Genomic DNA, 13,561 nt, shown 5'->3' on the forward strand with positions numbered 1-13,561 from the left:
GGACTCTGGAAGAAAAGTTTAAAGGTGCTTGAGGCAAAGATCCAAAGATGTATAAGAGGGATGCACCGAAGCTGAACAAGTCAAGTTTCTCTACATGGTAGAAAAGGATGAAGCTGCACCTATTAGGAGTTGGAGAATATGCGGTATATTATCTAGAGAATGATTTCATCACACCAAGAACCTATCCATTGACTATGGAAGAGATAAAGGCAAAGCAAGAACATATCCAAGCAATAATTGAAATAACATCTACATTGACTGATTCAGAGTTTAATGATCTAGAAGGCTGTAATGATGTAAAGGCTATGTGGAATAAGCTCATATCCGTATATGGAGGAGATGAACATGTTCAAAGAGAAAAAGTAGATAGTCTAAGAGGACAACTTGAATCTATGAGGATGAATGAAGGTGAGAACATAACTTAGTACAGTACAAGACTAAAGGAGATTGTCAATCAAATCAAAGGAGCAAGTGGAGCTATTGAAGAAAAGGATATAACAAGTAAGTTGTTAAGAACCCTTCTACCGGCTTATGCAATCAGAGTCTCTGCAATCAATGAATTGAGGTATGTACCTCATATGCCAGTTTCTTTAGATGCTACTAGTGGTAAGCTACATGCATTTGAGTTAAGTAACATTGATAACAGTGGATCTTCGGTAAATAAAGTTGAATCTGCATTTGGTTCTTTTCATCTTGATGAATCTAATGATTACAATGAAAGAAAGTATAAGTACTCTAAAGGAGATCACAGTGGAGCAAGTGAAATATTTCATAAGAACATGGAAGAAGTACACAAACTATATGAGGAAATCAGAAAGCAGGAAGTGTTTGAAGCACTATTAGCTAGAAGGTTACCGAGAGGCAAAGGTAAGTATAAAGGAAAATTACCTCTGAAATGTTTCAATTGTGATAAGATAGGACATATGGCTTCTAATTGTCCTGACAAAGATTCTACTGAAAAGAGAGATTACCAAGATGACAGACAAAAAGATAATCATTACAAAGGACATTGAGACTTCAGAAGAAGAGATAGAAAGACATGCTTAATAGCTAATGAGGAATCCAATGATGATAAATCAGATGAAACTGATACATAGGAAGTAGTTTATGTGGCTATCAAAGATGGATCAGATGAAGAAAGGTATGAAGAAAAAGCCCTAATATCTCACATAAATACTAATGATTCTTGGATCATAGATAGTGGATGCTCACATCATATGACAGGTGATAAACACAAGTTTGTTATGTTAGAAGATTATGATGGAGGCTATGTTAGATTTGGTAATGATGCACCATGTACGGTGAAAGGTAAAGGATCTATATAACTTCTTAACAATGCAAGATACAATGATGTTTATTGGGTTCAAGGTTTGAAATACAATTTGTTGAGTGTAGCACAGCTAAACAACATAGGATACCGAATAGAATTTCATAAAGGAATTGTCAAAGTTCATGACAAGCATGGAAAATTAGCTACTACCGGGACACAAACAAAAGGTAATACGTTTCACCTTGACTCAACTCGGAACAAGTGTCTATATGCCAAGATAGATGATACCTAGTTATGGCATAAAAGGTTTTGTCATGTAAATTTTGATAATCTGATCAAAATAAGTAAGAAGCACCGAGTAAGAGGTCTACCGAGTCTTGAAAAACCTGAGAATGCTATGTATTGAGGATGCCAGATGGGTAAGATGACAAGATCAAGCTTTACAAGTAAGTCTTACACTTCTAAGGGAATTTTAGATCTTGTGCACACTGATCTTTGTGGTCCTATGAAAGTTCAAAGTTATTATGGTGATAAATATTTCATATTATTTATGGATGACTATTCAAGGATGATGTCGGTAATGTTTTTAAAAGAAAAATCAGAAGCTTTTCAAATGTTTAAATGGTACAAGGCAAGAGTTAAAAATGAAACAGGAAGACAACTGAAATGTCTTAGATCCGATAGAGGAGGAGAGTTCACATCTGATGAGTTCAACTTATTATGCAATGATCATGGTATTAAAAGACAAGTCTCTACACCAAGAACTCCACAGCAGAATGGGATAGCTGAGAGAAGAAACAGATCTATTGTGGATTGTGCTAGAAAACTGATGATTGAAAAGAAAATGCCACAAACATTTTGGAGAGAAGCAATAAGCACAACAGTTTACACCCTGAACTGAGTACAACTGAAGAAAGATACTTTGAAGACACCATATAAAATTTGGTATGACAAGAAACCTAATGTAAGTTATTTTAAAATCTTTGGAAGTAGATGCTATGTACACAAAGATGATAGAAATGGCAAGTTTGATCAGAAAAGTGAAGAAGGAACATTTCTAGGTTATTCTTCTAGAAGCAAAGCATTTAAATGTCTGATCAAATCATCTAACAAAATAGTAGAAAGTGCAAATGTGAAAATTGATGAATTTGCAAAAAGAAATGATGAAGGAAATTCCAAAGAACCAGAAGATTATGATAAATTTGTCTATGTTCAATCGACAAGTCTTACCGAGAAAGTTGTTGAAGAAAATGAAGAGAATATCCAGTTACCGAGTGATGAAGAAGATCATACAGAGCCTACTGAGCCTGTATTAGCCAAGTATGTCAGAAGACATCATGCACCAAGTCAGATTATAGGAGATAAGGATGATCTAGTGATGACAAGGAACAAACTGAGACAAAACACATGTTTGATATCTGAATTTGAACCGAGAATAGTGAAAGAGGCATTTAACAGTGAAGATTGGATAAATGCTATGATAGAAGAGATTGATCAAATCAAGAAGAATGACACATGGACACTAATCCCAAGATTGAAGGACAAAAATGTAATCGGTACAAAGTGGATTTTCTGAAACAAGCTAAATGAAAAAGGAGAGGTCATTCGAAATAAAACAAGACTAGTTTGCAAAGGTTATGCTCAAGAAGAAGGAATTGATTATGGTGAAACTTTTGCACCTGTGGCTAGACTTGAAGGAGTAAGAACATTGTTGGCATATGCTGCTTTCAAGAACTTCAAGATATATCAAATGGATGTCAAATCTGCATTTCTGAATGGAATATTAGAAGAAGAAGTTTTTATTGAACAACCTGAAGGATTTGTTGAAGACAATAATAAAGATCAGATATGTAAATTGAATAAAGCATTATATGGTCTAAAACAAGCACCTAGAGCATGGTATGAAAGATTGCACTCTTATTTGATTAAGATTGGTTTTACTGATACCTCAGCCATATTTGTTGATGATATTATATTTTGTGGAAATGACTCTCTATGTAAGAACTTTGGAAATGAAATGAGCAAAGAATTTGAGATGTCATTAATCGGCGAGATAAAGTATTTTATAGGTTTACAGATACTGCAAATGAAAAATGAGATTTTCATTACTCAATCCAAGTACATAAAGGAAATCTTGAAGAAATTTGGAATGGATGATTCAAAACCAGTAAGTACTCCTATGAATACCAACTATAAATTATCAAAAAATGATGAATCTGCATCTGTTGATGAGACACTTTACCGATCCATGATTGGAAAGCTATAATATGTTGTTCACAGCAGACTAGACATAACACATGCAGAAGGTATAGTTGCAAGATTCTCTGCAAATCCTAAGGAAACACACATGACAACAATCAAAAGACTTTTTAGATACTTGAAAGTCACAGAGGATTATGGCTTAGTATATCAGAAAAGAAATGATTTTGATTTAAAAGTTTATACTGATGCTGATTGGGCAGGCAACATTGATGATAGAAAAAGCAAGAGTGGAGGAGCTTTCTTTTTAGGAGAAAGACTAGTAGGCTGGCTTAGCAAGAAACAAGGATGTGTTTCACAATCAACAATAGAAGATGAATACGTTGCTGCAGCATTGAATTGTACCAACATAGCATGGATCAAACAACTGTTGGAAGGTATAAATGAGAAAGTTACCAAGCCAGTAACTATATTCTGTGACAATACTAGTGCCATTAACATTTCAAAAAATCCTGTTATGCACTCTAAGACAAAGCACATCTCTATCAAATATCATTATCTTAGAGAAGAAGCTCAAGAGAAGAAAGTGGTGTTGGAGTATGTTAGCACAAAGGAACAAATAGCAGATATCTTTACCAAGCCACTACCAAGGGACACTTTTGAATATCTCAGAAGTAATATAGGGTTCCTACCCCTATCTTCTACTCATTGACCGAGTTCGGTGAAAGCATCAATCCGATGATTCTACAGAATATCTTTTAGGAGTTGATGCTAATTTACACACTTTAGGAGGTTTTCTAAAGGTGTGCAGGAAATAATGCAGGATACAATATAGGAAATAAGAATTGAAGACAAAATGCTCTAACTGAGACTAAGTTGACACATTACAACAAGAATTCACTTCATACAAGAAGAAATTATGTTTTAATTCTTTACTTTTTGGCATTGTTGTCAAAGGGGGAGAAGACTAATTAAGAAGACTGAAAAAAGAGGAGAAGTCTAATGTATGGGGGAGAAATTTGTTGACAGCAAGGGAGCATTTTAGCATTTCAGAATCATAGCAATCCAAATATTTTTAAGGTCAAATCAATTGGTTTTGCCATCAATGCCAAAGGGGGAGATTGTTGGCATTATAATAGACAATGGGAGATTATTGGCATTTCAATTAGGATATTAAGAAGGTTGTTGATGATTATGGATATAACTGATTAAGGATGTTTATTGTCTTGATATTATTATTTTGTCATTGATGTCAAGAAATTGATTTTCTAATTCAGTATGATGTTGCTATATCTTGAGAAGTATGATTTGAAGAGTATAAAGATGTCGGTAAAAGACACAGAAAGAATATGATGAATAAAGGGATGAATAAAGTATTCAATGGGCAACTACTACTGAGTCAGACAATGATGAGATCATGATGTTTAGATTGTTTTAAAATCATACATATGTTGTAAATTGTAAGGTTAATACTATACTATGTTACCGAGCAAGGAACCTAGTCAGTAAACCCTAAGGAACCTAGTCGGTAGACCCTAAGGTTATCGCTATCCATTAATGAAGGCAGAATAGCTACTGAGTGAAGTTTAGTATTCACCGAGTTATTACCGAGTTGTAACCGAGCTGTAATAGAATGCATTAAATGGTTACATGCATTATTTAATGAAGGAAGCTGATGAGCTAGAACTGATTAAATGATTGGTATGCCATGCATGAAGTTTGCTAATGAATCTATGGCAAAGGAAAATCGGCATGAAGATCTACAACTTAGATTGAACTGCAATACCCTAGCACAAGCTCCAAGAAATGTATACAAGTTCCAAGGTAGGGTAAAACATTTTTCAGATCAAAGGATACATTGAACTAGTTCAAAGTTTGAAGATCTGATGGCTATGATTGATCATGGGAAATGTGATCAAGGAGATTAAGCGGTTGGCGAATTGTTTATAAATAGGGAACCATTGATAAACAATGTATGCAGGCAAGTGTATGCACAGGGATGCTACATAGTGATCACCGAGCACAGAAGCTTGAAGACCTATTTGAATAATAGAGTATAGAAGCCCAACAGATGGACAAGATTAGTTCTATGTCTAGATTGTATTGAGCAAATAAGAATCTACTTTAACATTTTAGATGTGAAGTTGCAGATAGATTTTTATTACTATTATTTTGTGAAAGTGATAGAAAATCTCTTAACCGAGTGGACTTAACAGTCTTATTTGTAAAACCCTCTAGCAAGGTGACATTCTGATTGAGTGCTTGAAATCCTTTAACAAGGTCACTTCTAACAAGGTGAAGATCCTAACAGATCTAAGGGAAATCCCTTAACTGGGTCACATCTACCAATGTGTTTGCAATCTTTAACAGGATTTGCTTTTAACTGAGCATACTCTAGAAGAGTATATTTCTTAATGGGTTCGAAATCCCATAGTGGTTTTTCCCTATTTGGGTTTCCACGTTAAATTTGGTGTTATGAGGTTTATGATATTTATATGCTTTTGATTTTGCAGCTTTAGCAATTTTGGTTATTTTACTGAAGTATATGTTACCGAGGTTGAATTTGATGTTTTTATGGAAGATTAAGTTTGTATGATTCACCCCCCCCCCTCATCTTGTTGGCTATTGGATCTGTACTTACATTTAGTATTAGAACTATCAGCAGCCACACTGTGGGTCGTGACTCGCAGGGCTCGGCTATGGCCATCCCCTACGGGGAGCCCCATGGAACCTGCCGCCCTCTTCGAACCCCCTCCGCGGCTCTCTCTCAAACTCGCCGCCACCTCCATGGTCACCACTTCATGGCCGCCATACCTTCCAACACACACATAACACACACACACACTTAAAAAATAATAATAAACCCTAACCCAATTTCAATTTAGGGTAAAGACAAATGAAACAAGATTAGAATTTAGTTAGATAAAATATGCAACCCTAATCCAATTTCGGATTAGGGTTTGCATTCAAATAGAGAGAATTGTTAGATGTGATTTTAGAATTAATTTATAAAATATTAGGTTTAGCATTTTAATAATAAAAAGAAGGATATTACTCAACCCTAATTAGGGTTTGAAAATTAAAATATTAATTAAAAATAAGAGGAGGGGGAAATCCTTTTGAAAATTTGAAAAATATTTCCTCCCATTTAATCTTAGCTATATGTGTTATTAATTTTAACTCCTTATTTGATTAGGGAGAAAATTAATTTTAATCTAGTTTTTTTTTTAATATATGAGTTAAAATGGAGATTAATGTTATATAGTTACATTAATCGCAGTTGATTAAATTTAATTAATTGGGGTTACTACAAAAGTTATTTTATATAATTAATTAAGTGTGGACGTTAAGTTAAATTTAATTTGGGGAAAATTTATAAATAAAAATTATTAATTATTTATGCGAATTTTTAGCCTATGAGGCCAATATTGGCCAAATCATTTATTAGTCAAAATTTGAATGCTTGGGGAATTAAAATTGACTTTGATATAAAGTATAATTAATTGGCGGCTATCATTATTGAATTAGTTAACCCTAGTGGTTATATTTAAAAATAAATTTATGTGTGCTCGATTAATTAATTTTAATTTAAGATATCCTTATCATTATTCAATTAGCTCGAAATAATTTTAATGCCATTGAGATATTTAATTATTCCCCAGCTTTAATTAGCGGCAATTTAATTAGGTTAATTACATTAGCTAATTAAATTGCGATGACTCTCTTAGGAAATAATTAGTCCTCATTAATTAATGTCGCTTTGATGAGTGAGTTAATTAGTCCAATTTTAGTGAACAATCCTATTTACATCTTAGTTATAACAAAACTTAATTGATTTTGTTTTTATTGTAGATTATTTTGTGAGTTTATGTTGTAAAAAAAAAAATGTGTTGTTTCGTTTTTGCCCAAAAGTTTGGGCATGACATTTTGGTATCAGAGCAAGGTTTCCAACATTAGGAACCTTTCTCCATTACATTTCGCTTTAATTATTTAATTAATTAAATTTTCTTCCAAAAATTATTTATTTACTTTATTTTATTTTACTTTCTCATAAGGATGCCTCCGACTATGCGACAAGCTCGTAAGCGTGAAAGGGGTTCTAGGCGTACATGTATGGCACGCGAGGATGTTGATAGGGAAGAACCAGTTCTGGAAGGGAACCCAGAGGCCCCTCTCGAACCACCAGTTGAACCAAACTGAGACATCTTATTAGCACTTCAGAACCTGATTGGGATAGTGCAGGATAGGCTTCTAGTAGTTGACCATCATGCAGAAAACCAGAACTTAGGGATCCATAGATCAACAGTTAGGGAATAGAGTAGGAGTCCACCTCATAATCCCTTAGAGGGCTAGGCTGAGAATGAGCGTGAGTCTGTTCATCTACTCGGACCACCTCTAGTAGCCACACCTATTTATATTGAGATGGCATGTCGAGATCTAGGGGATTTGATCAGAGAGGTTTTGCGCCTTCAGCCACCTTCTTTTGAGGGATCTACCGACGGGGTAGAAGCTGAGGCTTGGATTTTGAGCCTAGATTGGTGCTTTGCATTGTGTTCTTATGAATGCAATCTGAAGGCATGAGTAGCAGTCCACCTTTTGAGAGGGACGAACTCCACATGGTGGAGACAGGAGGAATACAAGTGTGGCCTAGTTGCAGACACCTTCACATGGGAGATCTTCATATAGAGGTTTAGGGAGAGATAGCTATTAGAGCACTTCAGGGAGTGTAGGATAGATGAGTTCCACAACCTCCAATAGAAGGGTCTCTTAGTGACCCAGTATGAGAGCAAGTTCATCGAACCCCTATCATATGTGGATTACCTGAAGGATGAGAAGCTTCTCGTCAATTGTTTTATCAGGGGACTGAATGTCAGGATAGCAAGAGCAGTGAGGATGGCCGCTCTAGGAAGCCTTTAGGTTGTTGTGGAGAAGGCCTTGATAGCAGAGGAGATTCAGGTCAAGCCACTAGACACGAGGGATCGGTTTCAGAACCAAAACCCGACACCCCAGTCTTTAAGGTTTCAGAAACCCCATTGGAAAGGTAACTACATAAATGCATTAGGGTGGTTTAAACCCCCTCATCCACAACAGTCATAGTAGAATTAAAGGCAAAGGCCCCCTCAGGGACAGCAGGGCTCCAAGCCCAAGCAGTGGCATTCACAGGGTCCTAGGCACAACTAGAGAGCACAGGGTACTTACACACCTCTGACACAAACTCAGTAGTCCTCTAGGGGTGGGTACAGTGGTTCGAGTAGAACAGGTGGGTAGCCTTTCTCTAGGCCTCAGGGTGCACAGTTTTAGGCACATAGTGCTTGTTTCACGTGTGGAGCCATGGGGCACATGGTGAGAGAGTGTCCGCAAGTTCAGATGGTAGGTAGTCAGAGGATGGTAGCATCAAAGCCTACAGTTGGAGATATGGGCAATTCCCATAGGGTCTTCGTAGTGGTTGACAACGACCAAGAAGAGCACCAGGCCACAATTATTGAGGTTGCAGGTATGATCAGAGGTATCAGTATTTCTATATTGTTTGACTCAGGAGCTACTGACTCCTTTATATCTCCATTGGCTATGGAGCATTGCGAGCTAGTGGTAGTTAGGCAAGGTGTCACTTGGGAAGTGGAGTTAGCTTCAGGGGCTAGAGTGTCAGTGGATTCAGAGGTTAGGGGATGTCCACTCTAGATTGGTAATACCACCACCTTAGTAGACCTTAGAGTTAAACCACTCTGATCTTACGACATTGTAGTTGACATGGATTGGCTTTACACCTACAGAGCCAAGACAGATTGTCGCCTGAAGAGGATCGAGTGTGAGGATGATCATGGTGCTCCTAGAGTAATCACTGGGATTCAAAGGCCCATGTCTCTTCGTATGATTTCTGCTATACAGCTTAAGTGGAGCATGCAAAAGGGATGCCAGTTGGTTGCTATCACCATCAGTGATAGAGAGGAAGAAAATGAGAAGGAGCCTTCCCTAGATGATCATCCCATCCTTGAGGAGTTTGCAGATGTGTTTCTAGCCGAGCTACCTAGTATGCCACCTAGCAAAGAGATTGAATTCCACATAGATCTTGTACCATGAGCCAAGCCAGTTTTGAGAGAACCTTATAAGATGACCACACATGAGCTTAATGAGCTCAAGATGTAGCTTGAGGAACTCTTAGAGAAGGGTCACATTTGTCCTAGTGTCTCCCCTTAGGGTGCACCAGTCATCTTCGTGAAGAAGAAGGATAGGTCCCTTCGGTTATGCATGGATTACAGGCAACTAAACAAAGTAACCATCAAGAACCGTGGTCTCATTTGGTCTTACGAATGCTCCAACTGTATTCATGAGTCTCATGAATGGGGTATTCCGCACTTTCCTCAATAGATTTGTGATTGTGTTCCTCGATGACATATTGATATATTCTTGGAATGAGAAGGAGCATGAGGAGCATTTGAGGTAGGTTTTGTAGTATTTGAGGGACAACCAATTGTTCGATAGTTTGTTGAAGTGTGCTTTCTTTAGATAAGAGGTCAAGTACCTTGGGCATGTTATATCTAGTGATGGGATCTTAGTTCAACCATCCAAGATCAGAGCTATTATGGATTGGCCAGCACCAACTAGTGTGACAGAGGTCAGGAGCTTCATGGGTCTATCAGGGTACTACAGGTGCTTTGTTGAGGGATTTTCCAGAGTTGCACACCCCATTACTTCCCTTCAGTGAAAGGGAAAGAAATTCAAGTGGACAAAGAGGTGTGAGAGGGATTTTTAGGATCTGAAAAGGGCACTCACAAGTGCACCTATTCTTATTGTACCAGACCCCATGGTTGATTTCATGGTATGCACAGATGCTTCTTTGGATGGATTAGGAGCAGTCCTTATGCAAGAAGGTTGAGTTATAGCTTATGAGTCTAGGAAGATTAAGACTCACGAGCTTAACTATCCTACACATGACCTAGAGCTAGAAACATTAGTACATGCACTTGTGAGGTAGATACACTTTCTTTTGGGTCATCATTTTGAGCTTCATTCAGACCATCAGAGTTTGTAGTACATCTTCACCTAGCCTAATCTTAATGCTCTTTACAGGAGATGGATGGAGTTTCTATGCGAGTATGATTTTGATGTCCACTACATCAAGGGGAAAGAGAACATAGTTGTAGATGCGTTGAGTAGGAGATGACATGAGGTATACTCCATATCTATTAGCACATATTTGAGAGATTGTATATTGCAGCAATTTTCAGAGGATGGATGGTATCTAGAGGTTTGTCAGGTGATTCGATAATAGGACACCCTGGAGGGGAAGTATGTGGATTATTCCTTAGAGTCTAATGGGCTATTACATCATAGAGGACGCATCTATGTAACTTCTCTCGTGGGATTGTGAGAGTTCATTGTCATGGAGGCTCATAGAAATCCTTATGCAGCGCATCCCGGGGTTAAGAAGATGCATGCAGACTTGAAGTAATTATATCATTGGCCAAGTATGTGGTAGCTTATTGCTGAGTTAGTACCCTGATGCCTTGAGTGTCAGAGAGTCAAGGCGGAGCACCGCCATCTAAGTGGGTTGCTCAAGTCTCATGCTATACCATAGTGGAGGAGGGACTATACCCATGGATTTCATCATTGGTCTTCCCATGTCATCTTGTCGCTATGATCCTATCTTGGTGACAGATGACAAGTTGACCAAGGTGGCCCACTTCTCACTAGTCTAGACTACCTTCACAGCACTAGCAGTGGCATAGGTGTTCTTGCGAGACATTTCTAGGCTTCATGGTGTTCCATGTAAGATTATTTCTAACAAGGATTCCCTCTTCACTTCTTCCTTTTGGAATGCATTGTAGGCAGCAATGGGCACCAAGCTCAATTTTAGCACAACCTATCATCCAGAAATGGATGGTTAGACAGAGTGGGTTAACCAGGTGTTAAAGGATATGCTCCGCATGTACGTCATGGATCATCAGACCCGATGGGAGGAGTACCTTCATTTAGTAGAGTTTTCCTATAATAATGGGCATCACACTTCTTTAGGGATGCCACCTTTTCAGGCCTTGGATGGTAGACCTTGCAGGACACCTCTGAGTTGGGACTGTATTGAGGATAGAATGGCCATAGGTCCTAAGATGGTTTGTGATATGGAGTAGCAGGTAATTTTGATTAGACAACGCCTTACAGAGGCACAAGATAGGCAGAAGAAGTATACAGATGCAAAGAGGATAGATCGGAGTTACATGGCTGGGGACAAGTTTTCCTGTGAGTGCGACTGCATAAGAGTCTAATCCATTATGGAAAGGGTTCTAAGCTCACACCTCGCTTTTTCAAACCATTTGAGATCCTTAAGAGGATAGGACCAGTTGCTTATTGCCTAGCTTTGCCACCTAGCCTTTCACGCATCCACGATGTGTTTCATGTATCAGTTTTGAAGAAATATATCTATGACGAGTCTCATATTTTAGATTGGGATGCCTTGCAGGTGGAGTCAGATGAGCAGCTAGCTTTGGAGCCCATTCACATTTTGGCTCGTCGGACATTGGCCCTTCGAGGTCGAGAGGTAGACCAGGTTAGGGTCCAGTAGGATTGCTATGATGAGGTTACAATTTCATGGGAGGATGCAGCACGTATGAGATCACAATATCCTCATCTTTTTGACGAACTCCAAGAGGAAGTTCATGCCTAGAGGGGGAGGGTGTGAGGCCCTACCCCGACCCATCCTAGCATTTCAATGATTTTCATTTTCAAAGTTTTATGGATGCTTTATTTTTATGCATTATGGATAAAGAACTTTATATGATCCCAGGATTGGATAACATTGATATATTGATGCTTCATTTCTATGCATTATGGATATAGAATTTTATATGATTCTAGAATAGGATAACATTGAGGTGGTGTATGACATTATTTTCTTTGCAGGACTTTATTATGATGGTAGAAATATGATGCATATCTTATGAATGGATTAAGTTTATGAGGATTATGTGAATTGCTTTGATATATGGTAGATTGTATTGTATGATGTCAATTCTATGCAGAGTGATTGATTTGTATTCTTATTTATGTGTTTAATATTATATGAGACTATTTGGGAATTACTAATGTGTAATTGATATGCACAAGAAAATTATCCATGTGAGCATGGAAACATTATGGAGAATCAAGCCTAGGCCTATGTACGTTCGTAAAACCAAGGGATGTCTATTTGGAGAGACAACACCCTATATGCATCATATTTTATTCGTAAATGTAAATGTTTGCATGTGTGTAAATTGTATTTATTAAATTGTTTAAATCATTCAAGAGACAATTGCCATGTGTGTATTGGTGATGTGGAATTATTTTTGTAGTGTCACTTGACACATATGTTGTATGTTGTATTGGCAATTGTCATGTCACCTTTTTGAGAAATTTACTTTTTGTTTAATTGATATATTACCAAATTATCCTTGAAGGTTCCAAGAAATCTAGGATAGTGAGCCATAAGGAGGGTCAACTCAGAGTTGACCCGTAGGTTAACTTTAGGTGGGCTTTCTAAGGGTTAAACCAACTCCTAGAGTCAGGGTTGGAGCATTTTTAGAGGGCCCTATGGGGTACCTATGGGTGAAGGCCAAATTAGGCCATGTGTCCTTCCCCTAGAATTTGTTTTACCTCCCAAAAAAGTGCATTTTCCTAGATGGCCAAATTTCATCTTTAGGAGTGCCATCCTTGGGTAGATAACCTTCTTGGTATGTGTCATTCCTCTTCCCCATTACATTCCTCTTCTTGAGGTGCCTTGGTTAGGGAGTGTGTAAGACCTAGGGAAGACCAACCAATGGGAGTCTCTCACTCTATCCAAGAGGTTGGAAAGAGTGGGAGAAGCCTTCTTAGGCAAGAGATTGAGACTTAGTGAGTTAATCACCCACTCTCCATCTTTGGAGATCTTGCAATTTTGAAAAAAAATCAGTTTTTAGAATAGAATTTTGGCTAAGTGTTGTAGCAAAGAATTGTGGAATTGGGCTGCTCTTCTCCAAGCTATCCCTAGGAAACCCTTGGCATATTCAAGGTTGGTGTATTTTCTTACTTGTATGTTTGGAAATTTGTTTGTAGGATTGCTTGAATGTAAATGTTGCTTTC

This window comes from Cryptomeria japonica, chromosome 8, assembly GCF_030272615.1.
Source record: "Cryptomeria japonica chromosome 8, Sugi_1.0, whole genome shotgun sequence".
NCBI lineage: Eukaryota > Viridiplantae > Streptophyta > Pinopsida > Cupressales > Cupressaceae > Cryptomeria > Cryptomeria japonica.